The sequence below is a fragment of the Peromyscus eremicus genome, chromosome 1, assembly GCF_949786415.1.
Source record: "Peromyscus eremicus chromosome 1, PerEre_H2_v1, whole genome shotgun sequence".
In the NCBI taxonomy this organism is placed as follows: domain Eukaryota; kingdom Metazoa; phylum Chordata; class Mammalia; order Rodentia; family Cricetidae; genus Peromyscus; species Peromyscus eremicus.
In genome coordinates this window covers 188,538,005-188,551,484 of record NC_081416.1, presented here as the reverse complement: position 1 = coordinate 188,551,484, position 13,480 = coordinate 188,538,005, and the positions used below count along the sequence as shown (strand labels likewise).

Below are 13,480 nucleotides of genomic sequence, written 5' to 3'. Positions count from 1 at the left end.
CTTTTCATGCAAAATGCTCAGTCTGAGTTCAGAAACTGGCAGCATGACAGACAGTGAGCTGTCTGTAAGAGTGGTCATCTTGTCGCTATTATTGGATTTCTGGGGAATCCCTTGCTTCTCTACCACTATCTGTTTCTTTACCTAGCAAGGTACAGGTTAAGGTCTACAGACTGGGTTCTGATGCACCTGATTGTAGCCAACATCTTAACTGTCCTATTTAAAGGAGTGCCACACACAATGGCAGCTTTTGGATTGACAGATTTCCTCAATGATACTGGATGCAAATTGGTTTTCTCTTTTCACAGAATAAGTATGGGTGTTTGTATTGGCAGTACCTGCTTCCTCAGTGTCTTTCAGGCCACCATCATCAGCCCCAGGGATTACAAGTATTCAGAGCTTAAAATAAATTCACACAAGTACATCCGTTACTCTATGTACCTGAACTGGGCAATTCATTTCCTTATAAGCAGTATCAATCTTGTGCACATGAGAGCAAAATACGGAAATGATAGCACAGCAAGTCTGAAATCCTATTTATACTGCTATTCTGTCCGTCATGACCAAACCAGTGACTTCCTGTATGCAGCATTGCTGTCAGCTCCTGATATTCTTTTTCTGGGACTTATGCTATGGGCCAGTGTCTCCATGGTCATCACACTGTACAAGCACAAGCAAAGGATGCAGCAAATGCCCAGGGCCAACATCTCCTCCAGTTCCTCCCCTGAGTCCAGAGCCTCTAAAACCATTCTTCTCCTGGTCATTACCTTTGTCTCCTTTTACACAATCTCTTCTGCCTGTCAATTTTTTGTGACTCTTGTGTATAATACCAGATTGTCTCTGGTGCATGTGACTGCAATGGCCTCTCTATTTTTCCCCACTGTTTGTCTTTTTCTCCTCATGAGCCGTGACTCCTCCATATCCAGCTACTGCCTGCCCTTGAAAATGAACAGACATTTCGCCAAAGTCTCTGACCAAGAGTTAAATTGAAAGCTGCTGCCCAGTTCTTACTTTGTTATTGAGTCATTCTCAAAGAATAGTGAGCGTAATGACACTCATGCCACATGACTTTTGAGGCTATTACAGATGAACCATCATATTGCTGTGAATGCAGGTGAGTGTGTTCATGCACACACACACACACACACACACACACACACACGTTATTTGGTGTGTAATTTTTTTGCACAAGCATGTGAATGGACTTATTTAAATCATGACCATTAAACATCAAGGTATATATTTAGATGAGGGTGTAACATAAGTAAATATCAAAAGATAACAAAAAATTAGATAAACTTTAATTTTCAGATTAAATAATTGTTTAAAAAGTACAATGTCCCTTTGTGTTGTGCTTTCTGGATTTTGGGTGATTGGCCCTGAAATAAACAAAACAATGGTTTAATTGAACTCCATGCTTACATCTTATTTGTTTCCCTGCCCTGCTGCATTCTATGCTGCTCATCATTGTTTTAAAATGAAAATTGACCATGCATTTACTTTCCCTTTGTGAGTGTGACATTGTATCTTTCTTCCCTTGTCACGTCCTCAGTATAAAGCAGACATACACCTTTAACACCGTTTAATGCACAAGTGGCCCATCCAAGGCTGAAAGAAATTTTCCACTTTGGATACAGCTCTGCATACATTTTCCAAATGGAACCTAACGTAATTAGGCTCAAACCTGCCTCTTGAGTCCCCTCCTGAATCAACCTTAAAGAGGAGGCAATGTGAACTCACTGCACAGATGCTCAGAACCCATTGTCACTTCACATAAAGGATGTGTTTCTGTGTGTATAACTTGTATTTGTCATTTACAATTTCTTGTGCTTTACAGTATTTGTTTCTATGTTTCTACACACTGGTGATAGAAATTACATCTGCAAATATTAAGGAATCAACATGGACTTTGATTTCGTCAGTGCTAGAGAGATGGATCAGCAGTTAAAAAATGTGCACTACTGTCACAGAGTTAAAGTCTCCATCCACTAGCTCACTCCTGCCTGTAACTCCAGATCAAGGCATGCGATGTCATCTTCTGGAATACCCAGGCACTGTACACATGTGTACAAAATTTGATAACAATGAAAGTACATCTTAAAAACACTTGGCTTTTTTGATCCACATGCACTGTGGTTTGGACACATTCTCGGTATCTCCCCAGACACCATGTATTTGAGGTGTTGTCCCCTCTAGGATGCTGTTATGCTGGAGGAAACATGACATGTTCCAGCTCCATCTCACCACCTGTCTTTCCCTGTGAGTTCTTCTGAACCATGTTCAAATCCAGAATGATTGCTTCTGCTTTGATGTTCTCACTGTAACTATGCAGATTCACCAACATACACTTACACATTCAGAACTATGATATAAATATATTTTCTTTTCTTCAGGAATAACCCAGGCTTATACATTTCATTCTGGAGAGAAAGGAGGTTAAATCAATATGTGTATTTTTCAACACAAAGTATGAGGTATGGGAACAGACATTTTCATATTCCAACATGTTTTGGTGGTAGCTAAATAAACAATTTCTGTGAAAAATGAATGCTCAAACTTGTTGGTTCACAAGTATTTCTGTATCAGCTTCAGAGTGTATATCAACAGTTTCCACAGATGATTCTCAAATCCTTACTCAGTAAATGCTATTCTTTTTACCAAAAATCTATCATTCATGAATTTTGATTGGTTACAAATACGTTTGTGTTATATACCTCTGCCTAATACTTCTAAAATTTCTTCTAAACTATCAAGGCAGAGGAAGAGTTAGGGTTTTTTCCAGGTATAAATGCCTCATTGGTTTCACAATACCAGATTGTAAGTCTTGAAATCACATACATACTGTCAACATGAAATTGACTCTGTAGGTTTTACTTTTTTAATTATGCAGTGTAGGGAGGGTAATAATAAAGAAAAAGAGGGCATAAATTTGAGAGGTATTGAGTCAGTGGGACATAGAATGTACTGAATAAAAGAGAGGGGAAATATTATAGTTATATTTTAATTAAAATTAAAATATCAACTAGGTGGTGGTGGCTCACACCTTTGATCCCAGCACTCCGGAGGCAGAGGTAGGCAGATCTCTGTGAGTTCGAGGCCAGCCTGGTCCTCAAAGTGAGATCCAGGACAGGCAGGAAGCTTAAACAGAGAAACTTTGTCTCGAAAAACAATATATATATATATATATATATATATATATATATAATCTTATGCACAAATTATGTCATAATAATGCTCACAGTCAGTACATTGTTTCTGTCAGTAGCCATTTAATCCTTCCCTTAGATGAACTTTTACAGTCCAGTGTACCGGGAAAGTGTAGTGTTGATCTCGTTACTGAAACTTGTCATTGCCTCACTCAGACTGTCATCCTTCACGCTCTACGCTGAGTTTCAACTCTCCTGCTATTTCTGTTCTCACCTGTCCATTATATCCATGTCACAGCACCTCACAGTTGATATTAGTCATAGGATCAAAAGTTTTGACTAGAGGAGGGCCTTGGTAAGAGTGTGAAGTCAAAAGCAGCAGTGATCTCTCTTCCCCAAGGCAAGAGCGTTCTCACAACCTGATGCACTGGCTCTAGGGTGTAGAGTTCATGGAACACTTGGCACCTCTCACTAAAATCCTCGATTGCACATCACCACTAATTCCAGGTTGTAGCATTTAGCACAACTGTGTCAAACTATATTCCAGCCACCACTTACGTCAGGTAGTTACATTCATGTATCTCTGCAGCATTGCATGCCCACGTCATAGAAGCACTAGTGAGATGTATGATATCTACATGTAACTGTGAGATATAAAAGTTAATTGATATTTAATTTAACGATGTGGTAGCACAGACACAGAAAACTGAGGCTACAAACTGCCCCATGCAATTACAGGCACCTTCCTCTTCTTTCCCCAGGTTTAAAGGACAAACATGACCTATTTCTTCATGGTCACCCAGTTCTCTTACAATCATTTCTCACACACAGTGTAATATAGATGACCATGGATACACGGTCTCACAGAACAATCAAGAAGCCGTTAAGTTAAAACAGTGAAGCAGAATTGAAAACAGCACAGGGTGAAGCAGAGTCTGGGAATGAAAAAGAGTCTTGTTTTTCCCACTTCATTACACGCAAATAGGTTTTTAATTTTAATATTACATTAATTTATTTATGTGTGTGCGCCAAGGCACTAGTCAGGTGCTGGTCAGATAGTCAGAGAATTAACTTGTGGGAACTTCTCATTTCTCACCATGTAGGTTCTAGGGATCAAACTCAGGTTTTCAGCCTTGGCCACAGGCATCCCTGACCAGTGAATCCTCTCACCAGTTTGAAATCTAGCTTCAAAATCAAACCTCTTGTCCTTGGTGCATGAGCTGGCTTTTGGGAACCTAGGGCTTATGCTGAAATATTTTGCTCAGCCTTGGTGCAGGGAGGATGGTCTGGACCTACCTCAACTGAATCTACCAAGCTGGGCTGAATCCCCAGGGGAGACCTTGCCTTGGAGGAGGTGAGAATGAGGGGGGTGCATTGAGGGGAAAGACTGGGGGTTGGAAGGAGGGAGAACAGGGGAATCCGTTGCTGATATGTAAAATTAAATTAATTATAAAATAAAAATATTTATAAAAAACAAAAATAAAAATATTCAATCAAAAAATCAAATCTCCCCTTCCATGGGATGTGTAATGTACCACTAATTCCTCAAGGTGGCAGTGTCCGAGTTATTAAGCTGAATTGTGTAATTCCTGCTTTAGCTGCAGTGTTATTCCTAATCAACACTTAGGTATTTTTTGTTTTGTTTTTGAACTGCAATGACATTGCCATTCACTTTAATTCCAAAGAAGGCAATGTGTTTAATAATTTCTTTGGAATATTGTATTTAAACAATTTCCCTGACTGGGATAATGGGAAGTTTTCTGCCTGGATATTTTCAGTTCTGTGCTTCTTAAATCATTTTCCACTTTTAAAAATAACAACAGTCAAATGACATCAAGCACTATTTCTGGAGCACATTTCATGAATCAGTTAAACCTCTGCATCTTCATATACATCACTCATTTACTCTTGTGGAACTGGCATTCTTCCCACTTTATAGATAAGAACACAGAAGCAAGGGAAACAGGAAATTTGCCAAAGTCATAGTCATTGTCTACCAGAACCTGAGTTCAAATCCACCTTCTCTTCACAAATTACGTATTTTTTTTCTCCTTTGGTAATTTCTGTATTGTGTGAGGGCATAGGACCTTGACATACTGAAAGCCCTGCTTATTCTCTTTATCATACAAATTATCACCTTCCCCTTGTTCCCTGTTCTTTTTACTGATTTTTAAATTCATTTTATATACCAATCAAAGATCCCCCTCTCATCCCTTCTAGTGCTCCCCCACTCCTACCTTCTCCCTCCAAGACTCACGCCTCATCCCCTCCTCTAACAGGGTAAGTTTTCCCATGGGGGGACAGCTAAGCCTGGTACCTTCAGTGGAGGCAGGGCCAAGCCCTTCCCAGCTGCATTAAGGGTGAGCAAGGTGTCTGACCATAGGGAGTGAAATCCAGAAAGCCAGCTCCTGCACCAGGGATAGCTCCTGATCACACTGCCAGGATCCCTTCAATCAGACCCAGCTACACAGCTGTCTCTATGCAGAGGGTATAGTCAGGTCCCATGTAGGTTCCACAGTTGTCGGTCGAAAGTTTGTGAGTTCCTATGAGTTTGGTTCAGTAGTTTCTGTGGATTTCCCCATCATGATCGTGACTCCGCTTGCTCATATAATCCCTCTTCCCTCTCTTGGACTGGACTCCTGGAGCTTGGCCTGGTAATTAGTTGTGGATCTCTGCATCTGCTTCCATCAGTTACTGGATGAAGGCTCTATGATGACAGTTAGTGTATTCACCAATCTGATTACATCTGATTACAGGGTAGGTAAGTTCAGGCACCCTCACCATTAGTGTTAGTAATCTAAGCTGGGGTCGTCCTTGTGAGTTCCTAGGAATATCCCTAGTGCCAGGGTTGTCACTAACCCCATCATATCTCCCTCTATCAAGATATCTCTTTCGTTGCTCTCCCACTCTGTCTATCCCCCAGCTCGACCATCCCGTTCCCTCATGTTCTCATCCCCCATCCACTCCCCTCTACTGCCCACACTCATGCCCAGTTTACTCATGGGAATCTCCTCTGTTTCCCCTTTCTGAGGTGATTGGTACATCCCTAGGGTTCTCCTTGTTAGCTAGCTTCTCTGGAGCTGTGGGTTGTAGTCTGATTATCCTTTGATTTACATCTAATATCTACTTATGAGTGAGTATATGTCAAGTTTGTCTTTCTCAGTCTGGGTTACCTCACTCAGGGTGATATTTTCTAATTCTATCTATTTGCCTGCAAATTCCGTGATGTCATTGTTTTTTACAGCTGAGTAGTATTCCATTATGTATATGTACCACATTTTCTTTATCCACTCTTTGGTTGAGGGGCATCTAGGTTGCTTCCAGGTTCTAGTCATTATGAATGATGCTGCTATGAACATAGTTGAGGAAGTGTCCTTGTGGAATAATTCAACATCTTTTGAGTATATGCCCAAAAGTGGTATTGCTGGCTCTTGTAGTAGATTGATTCCCAATTTTCTGAGAAACCAGCATACTGATTTCCACAGTGGTTGTACAAGTTTGCACTCCCACTAACAGTGGAGGAGTGTTCCCCTTGTTCCACATCCTCTCCAACATAAGCTATCATCAGTGTTTTTTATCTTAGCCATTCTGACAGCTGTAATATGGTATCTCAGAGTCATTTTGATTTGCATTTCCCTGATCACTAAGGATGTTGAGCATTGCCTTAAATGTCATTCAGCCATTTGGGATTCTTCTGTTGAGAATTCTCTGTTTAGATCTGTAGCCCATATTTGAATTGGATTATTTGGTATTTTGATGTCTAGTTTCTTGAGTTCTTTATATATTTTGGAGATCAGCCCTCTGTCCGATGTGGGGTTGGTGAAGATCTTTTCCATTCTGCAGGCTGTTGTTGTGTCTTATTTACCGTGTCCTTTACCTTACAGAAGCTTCTCAGTTTCAGGAGGTCCCATTTATTAATTGTTGTTCTCAGTGTCTGTGCTACTAGTGTTATATTTAGGAAGTGGTCTCCTGTGCCAATGCATTCAAAACTACTTCCTACTTTCTCTTCTATCAAGTTCAGTGTAACTGAATTTATGTTGAGGTCTTTGATCCACTTTGATTTGAGTTTTGTGCGTGGCAATAGATATGGATATATTTGCAGTCTTCTACATGTTGACATCCAGTTATGCCAGTACCATTTGTTGAAGATGCTTTCTTTTTTCCATTGTACAGTTTTGGCTTCTTTGTCAAAAATGAGGTATTAATAGGTGTATGGATTAATGTCAGGAACTTCAATTCTATTCCGTTGGTTCACATGTCAGTTTTTATGCCAATACCAAGTTGCTTTTTTTTTTTTTTTGTACCCTAATAAAATTTGCCCGAAGATGAGAGAACAGAACAAGCCACTAGATTAAACATAGAGGCCAGGCAGTGGTGGCACACACCTTTAATCACAGTACTTGGGAGTCACATGCCTTTAATCCTAGCACGTGGGATTTCATGCCTTTGCTCCCAGTACCAAGTTGCTTTTATTACTGTAGCTCTATTGTAGAGCTGAAGTCAGGGATGGTGATGCCTTCAGAAGTTGCTTTATTGTGAAAGATTGTTTTAGATATTCTAGGTTTTCTATTTTTCTATATGAAATTCAGTATTGATCTTTAGAGGTCTGTGAAGAATTGCACTGGGATTGCATTGACTCTGTAGATTGCTTTTAGTAAGATTGCCATTTTTATTATGTTGGTTCTACCTACTCATGAGCATGGAAGATCTTTCCATTTTCTGCCTTCATCTTCAATTTCTTTCCTCAAGGACTTGAAGTTCTTGTCATACAGGTCTTTCACTTGTTTGGTTAGAGTTACCCCAAGTCATTTTATATTATTTGTGACAATTGTAAAGGGTGATGTTTTTCTGATTTCTTTCTTGGCCTGTTTATCATTTGTGTAAAGGAGGGCAACTGATTTTTTTTAGTTAATCTTCTATGCTGCCACATTACTGAAGGTGTTTATCAGTTTTAGGAGTTCCCTGATAGAATGTTGGGGTCACTTATGTAGATTATCTTATGATCTGCAAATAGCAAAAGTTTGAATTCTTCCTTTCCAAGGTGTCTTATTCTTGGAGCTAGAACTTCAAGTACTATATTGAATAGATATGGGGAGGATGGAAAGCCTTGTCTTGCTCCTGATTTTAGTGGAATCACTTTGAGTTTTTCTCCATTTAACTTGCTGTTGACTGTTGACTTGCTATAAATTGCCTTTATTATGTTCAGGTATGTTTCTTGTATTCCTGATCTCTCCAAGACCTTTATGATAAAAGGGTATTGGAGTTTGTCAAAAGCTTTTTCAGTATCTGGTGAGATGATCATGTGTGAGTGTGTGTGTGTGTGTGTGTGTATGTGTGTGTGTGTGTGTTTCCTTTCAGTTTGTGTACATGATGGATTACACTGACAGATTTTCATACGTTGAGCCATTCTTGCATCTCTGGGAAAAAGCATATTTGATCATGATGGATGATTTTTTATGTGTTCTTGGATTTGGTTTGCCAGTATTTTATTGAATATTTTTGCATCAATGTTCATGAGGGAGATTGGTCTGTAATTTTCTTTCTTTATCTCATCTTTGTGTGGTTTGGGTATCAGGGTAACTGTAGCCTCATAGAGAGAGTTTTGCAGTGTTCCTTCTCTTTCTATTGTTTGGAGCAATTTGAAGACTATTGTTATTAGCTCTGCTTTGAAATTCTGGTAGAATTCTGAACTGAAACCAGCTGGCCCTGGGCTTTTTTTGGTTGGGAGACTTTTAATGACTACTTTTATTTCCATAAGAGTTATAGGTCTATTTAAATTCTTTATCTGCTCTTGATATAATGTGGGTATATGGTACCTATCCAGATAATTGTCCATTTCTTTTAGATTTTCCAATATTGTGGAGTACAAGTTTTTGAAGTATGACCTGATGAGTCTTGGATTTCCTCACGGTCAGTTGTTGTGTCTCCTTTTTCATTTCTGATTTTTTTTAATTTAGATGCTCTCTCTCTCTGCCTTTTTTTAAATTTGGATAAGGGCTTGTCTATCTTGTTGATTTTCTCAAAGAACCAACTCTTTGTTTCATTAATTCTTCATAACATTCTCTTTGTTTCTATTGTATTGACTTCAGCTCTCAATTTGATTATTTCCTAACATCTACACTCCTGGGTGAGTTTGCTTCTTTTTCTTCTAGTGCTTTCAGGTGTGTTTGTAAATCACTAGTACAAGATTTCTCCAACTTCTTTATGTAGGCATTTAGAGCGATGAACTTTCCTCTTAGCACTGCTTTCATAATATCCCATAAGTTTGGATGTGCTGTACTTTCACTTTTCATTGAATTCCAGGAAGTCTTTAATTTCTTTATTTATTTCTTCCTCGATCCAGTGGTGATTCAGTTGAGCATTATCCAGTTTGTAGGCTTTCTGTAATTTCTCTTGTTGTTGAATTCTAGCTTTAATGGATGGTGGTCCAATAAAATACAGTAAGTTATTCCTTTGTTTGTTTGTATCTGTTGAGATTTGCTTTGTGACCGAGTATGTGGTCGATTTTAGAGAATGTTCCATGGGGTTTTGAGAAGAAGGTATACTCTTTTGTGTTTGGGTGGAATGTTCTATAGATGTCTGTTAAATCCATTTGAATCATAATGTCTGTTAGTTCCCTTATTTCTCTGTTAACTTTCTGTCTGGCACACCTGTCCATTGGTGAGAGTGTGAAGTTAAGTCTCCCATTATTACCATGTGGGATTTGATGTGCATTTTAAGAGTAATGTTTTAAGAGTAATATTTCTTTTACATATGTGGATGCCCTTGTATTTGGGGCATAAATGTTCAGAATTGAGACTTCATCTTGATGGATTTTGCCTGTGATGAATATGTAATGTCCTTTTTGATCTCTTTTATTAATTTTAGTTTGAAGTCTATTTTGTTAGATATTAGTATAGCTATACCAGCTTGCTTCTTAAGTTCATTTGACTGAAAGTCTTTCCCAGCCCTTTACTCTGAGGTAATGTCTGTCTTTGAAGCTGAGTTGTGCTTCTTTTATGCAGCAGAAGGATGGATTCTTTTTTTCATATCCATTCTGTTAACCTGTGTCTTTTTGTAGGCATGTTGAGTCCACTGATATTTAGGGATATTAATGACCAGTGATTGTTAATTCCTGTTACTTTTTGGTGATAGTGTTGTGTGTTTGCCTTCTTTGATATTTGTTGGTGTGGGATTATCTATTGCCTGTGTTTTCATGGGTGCATCTAACTTCCTTGGATGGATTTTCCTTCTAGTGCTTTCTGTAGGGCTGGATTTGTGGATAGATATTGTTTAATCTGGTTTTATCATGGAATATTTTGTTTACTCTGCCTATGGCATTTGAGAGTTTTGCTGGGTATAATAGTCTGGGCTGGCATCCATGGTCCTTTAGTGTCTGTATAATGTCTGTCTAGGACCTTCTGGCTTTCAGAGTCTTCATTGAGAAGTCAGGTGTTATTCTGATGGGCCTGCCTTTATAAGTTACTTGGCCTTTTTTCTTCGCAGCTCTTAATATTTTTCCTTTATTGTTTATGTTTAGTGGTTTGATTATTATATGGTGAGGGGACTTCTTTTTGGGGGTCCAGTCTATTTGATGTTCTGTAAAGTTCTTGTATCTTCATAGACATTTTCTTCTTTAGGTTGGGAAAGTTTTCTTCTATGATTTTGTTGAATATATACTCTATGCCTTTGACCTGGTATTCTCATTCTTGTATCCCTAATATTCTTAGGTTTGCCCTTCTCATGGTGTCAGAGATTTCCTGGATGTTTTATGTTATGACTTTTTTGGACTTAATGTTTTCTTGACTGACAAATCTCCTTCCTCTCTCATATCAATGCCAGAGATTCTCTCTTCCATCTCTTCCATTCTGTTGGTTATGCTTGCATCTGTAGTTCCTGTTTGTTTACTCATATTTTCCATTTCTAGCATTCCCTTGCTTTGTGTCTTCTTTATTGCCTCTATCTTAGTTTTCAAGTCTGGAACTGTTTCATTGCTTTTTCTTGGTTTTCTTTAAGGGATTTATTGACTTCATTCAATTTTTTGTCTGTCTTTTCCTAGATTTCTTTAAGGGAATTTTTCATTTCCTCTTTAAAGGCCTCTATTATCTTCTTGAAGTCATTTTCAAGGTTATTTTCTTCTACGTTGAGATGTTCAGTTCTTGCCAATGTAGAAACTCTAGGTTCTGATGGTGCTATATTTCTCTTTGTGTTGTTGAATGTATTCTTGCACTGTAGTGTACTCATCTCTCCCTGAAATTGGTGTAAATGGTGTCTGTGTCTCAGGGAGCCACTCTTTGATCCAATGTGAGCTCTTGGTCCAATGGGATCTTGGTCCATACAGAGCTCTTAGTCAGATCGGAGCTAGTGGAGTCTGTGTCTCAGGGAGCAGTCTTGGTCTCAGAGGATGGGTGGGTATGGGGGGTGGAGTGGGACTTGTAGGTTAAAGGGTCCAGTGGAAGATGGGGGTAGTCAGGCCTGCCTTTGGGAGCCTTGCCTGCTGGCCTGCAACAGGGGCTAAAATGGGTCAAAAAAGGGTCTTTCAAGAACTACAGTGTCAATATCCACAGATCTAGTTTCAAACAGAGACTACTTGTAGAAAGGAAATTGCACACAATTTAAAAGACAAATGCCGAGGCATATTTGAATAAGTCAAGTGGTATACTGAAGTCATCAAAAGCCTGATAAAGTGTAGGGCATTACACTGAGAATCAGAAAAGTAACAACTCATTATACCATAATGATGGTGATGATGATAATCTCCCTGGCAATCTAGACACAGAAATAAAGGGTTTCTACACTGAAAATTTGGGAGGATCAAAAAAAGAAGCCATCTGTTCTAATACAATTTCCTGCATCCTTTTATTCACCCTCATGAGTAATTCTTGCTGGTTCCTGTTGAACACATAAGCAGTCATATCTGGGTTTTTTGTAAGTGTAAGCATTTTTCTGTCCATGAGCTGTGACTTCAGAGTATCCAGCAAGTGTATTTCCTTGGTGGGAGATGTACACTAACCCTTATTATCATGTAAGCTGAATGCTCCTGAACAGTCCTTATTGTGTATTCAATCATGCCCACAGAATTAAAAGTACATTGTAAACAGACTTATAGCTTGGTAACAATGGTCTTATATACTGGTATAAGGAAGATGTGTATCATCACTGTGTTTGTACATATGCCACTGGTAGCAGGCACCAGCTCATGCTTATTGTGCATCAAGTCATCTCTGGGAAGTGCTTTATGACATATGTAAACTGCAAAGGAAAAACAAAAGTAAATGAATATAAATTTTAGATTTCAAAACAATGAATTTCAACAATAATAAACTGCTTTAACAAAACCTACTTTATTAATCATTCCTTGGACTGTGTGCTTATGTGAATATCCTGTGAACGCCAGTTTGTCATTCACTGCATTGTCTGTTTAGGGCTGTGTCTGTATTCTTGAAAGCAACATCCAAGTGAATGTAGTCGGACAATGTTGGAAACAGTTGTCAAGGATTATGTTTCATGAAGTAATGGACACAGAAGACTTATCAATTGAGGCCAGTTTGTGAAACCTGCTGTTTTTACTTTGCTTATTTTTCATGTATTAATGCATTTCTGTAATTACACATTTCATCTTCCAAAAAAACATACTGAGATCATAAAATAGTGTCCTGAGTTCACAGTGCCCTTAACATTTTTAGCATTTCATGATGTTTCCTTTTCACAACTGAGATGTAAACTGACAATCTGCAAATGTAAAACACTTGTATGTACAACTGTTTTATATACATTCACTGCTCAAATAAATCTCATAAACTAGACATAGTATGCACACAAAAACTGTACAGAAAAATATTTTCTAACTCAAGCATGATTCTTGATGTGCCTTGTCTAGCTGATATTCTTTCCTGTGTTGCTTTTATCTACACGTGAAACCACAGAATAAATCACAGTAAAAGAGCCAAAGTCTTCCATAGAACAATTTTATTGGAGTACTAGGAAAATGGTCTCATGCACAAAATACTTTCTTACAAGCGCAAGATGTTTTGATCCCTGGCATACATGGAAAAATTTGGAGTGTGAATGTGAATCAGAAACCACAGCATTGGAAATAAGAGACAGTCAAAAGTCCCTGGCTTCACTGGAAAGCAAGCCTAGTCAATTAGTGAGCTCCTGACTCAGTGGGAGACCTTACCTCAAAAAACTACATTGGCAAGTAATATAGAAGGCACATGACATCATCTATCTGGCTTCCACTTGCACATACTCATGCCTGCATGTGCACAATTTCATATATGAACAGAAACATACACAAAAACACACACAACCAAAAAAATTTAGGAAATCTTAAAAGATGTGGTCAGATGCAAATA

At 38.6% G+C, this 13,480-nt stretch overlaps 1 pseudogene; it reads left to right on the top strand.

The window, feature by feature from the left end:
* Window positions 1-13: 13 nt before the first annotated feature.
* Window positions 14-987, top strand: LOC131902677 (vomeronasal type-1 receptor 4-like; annotated as a pseudogene).
* The last annotated feature ends 12,493 nt before the right edge of the window (window positions 988-13,480 follow it).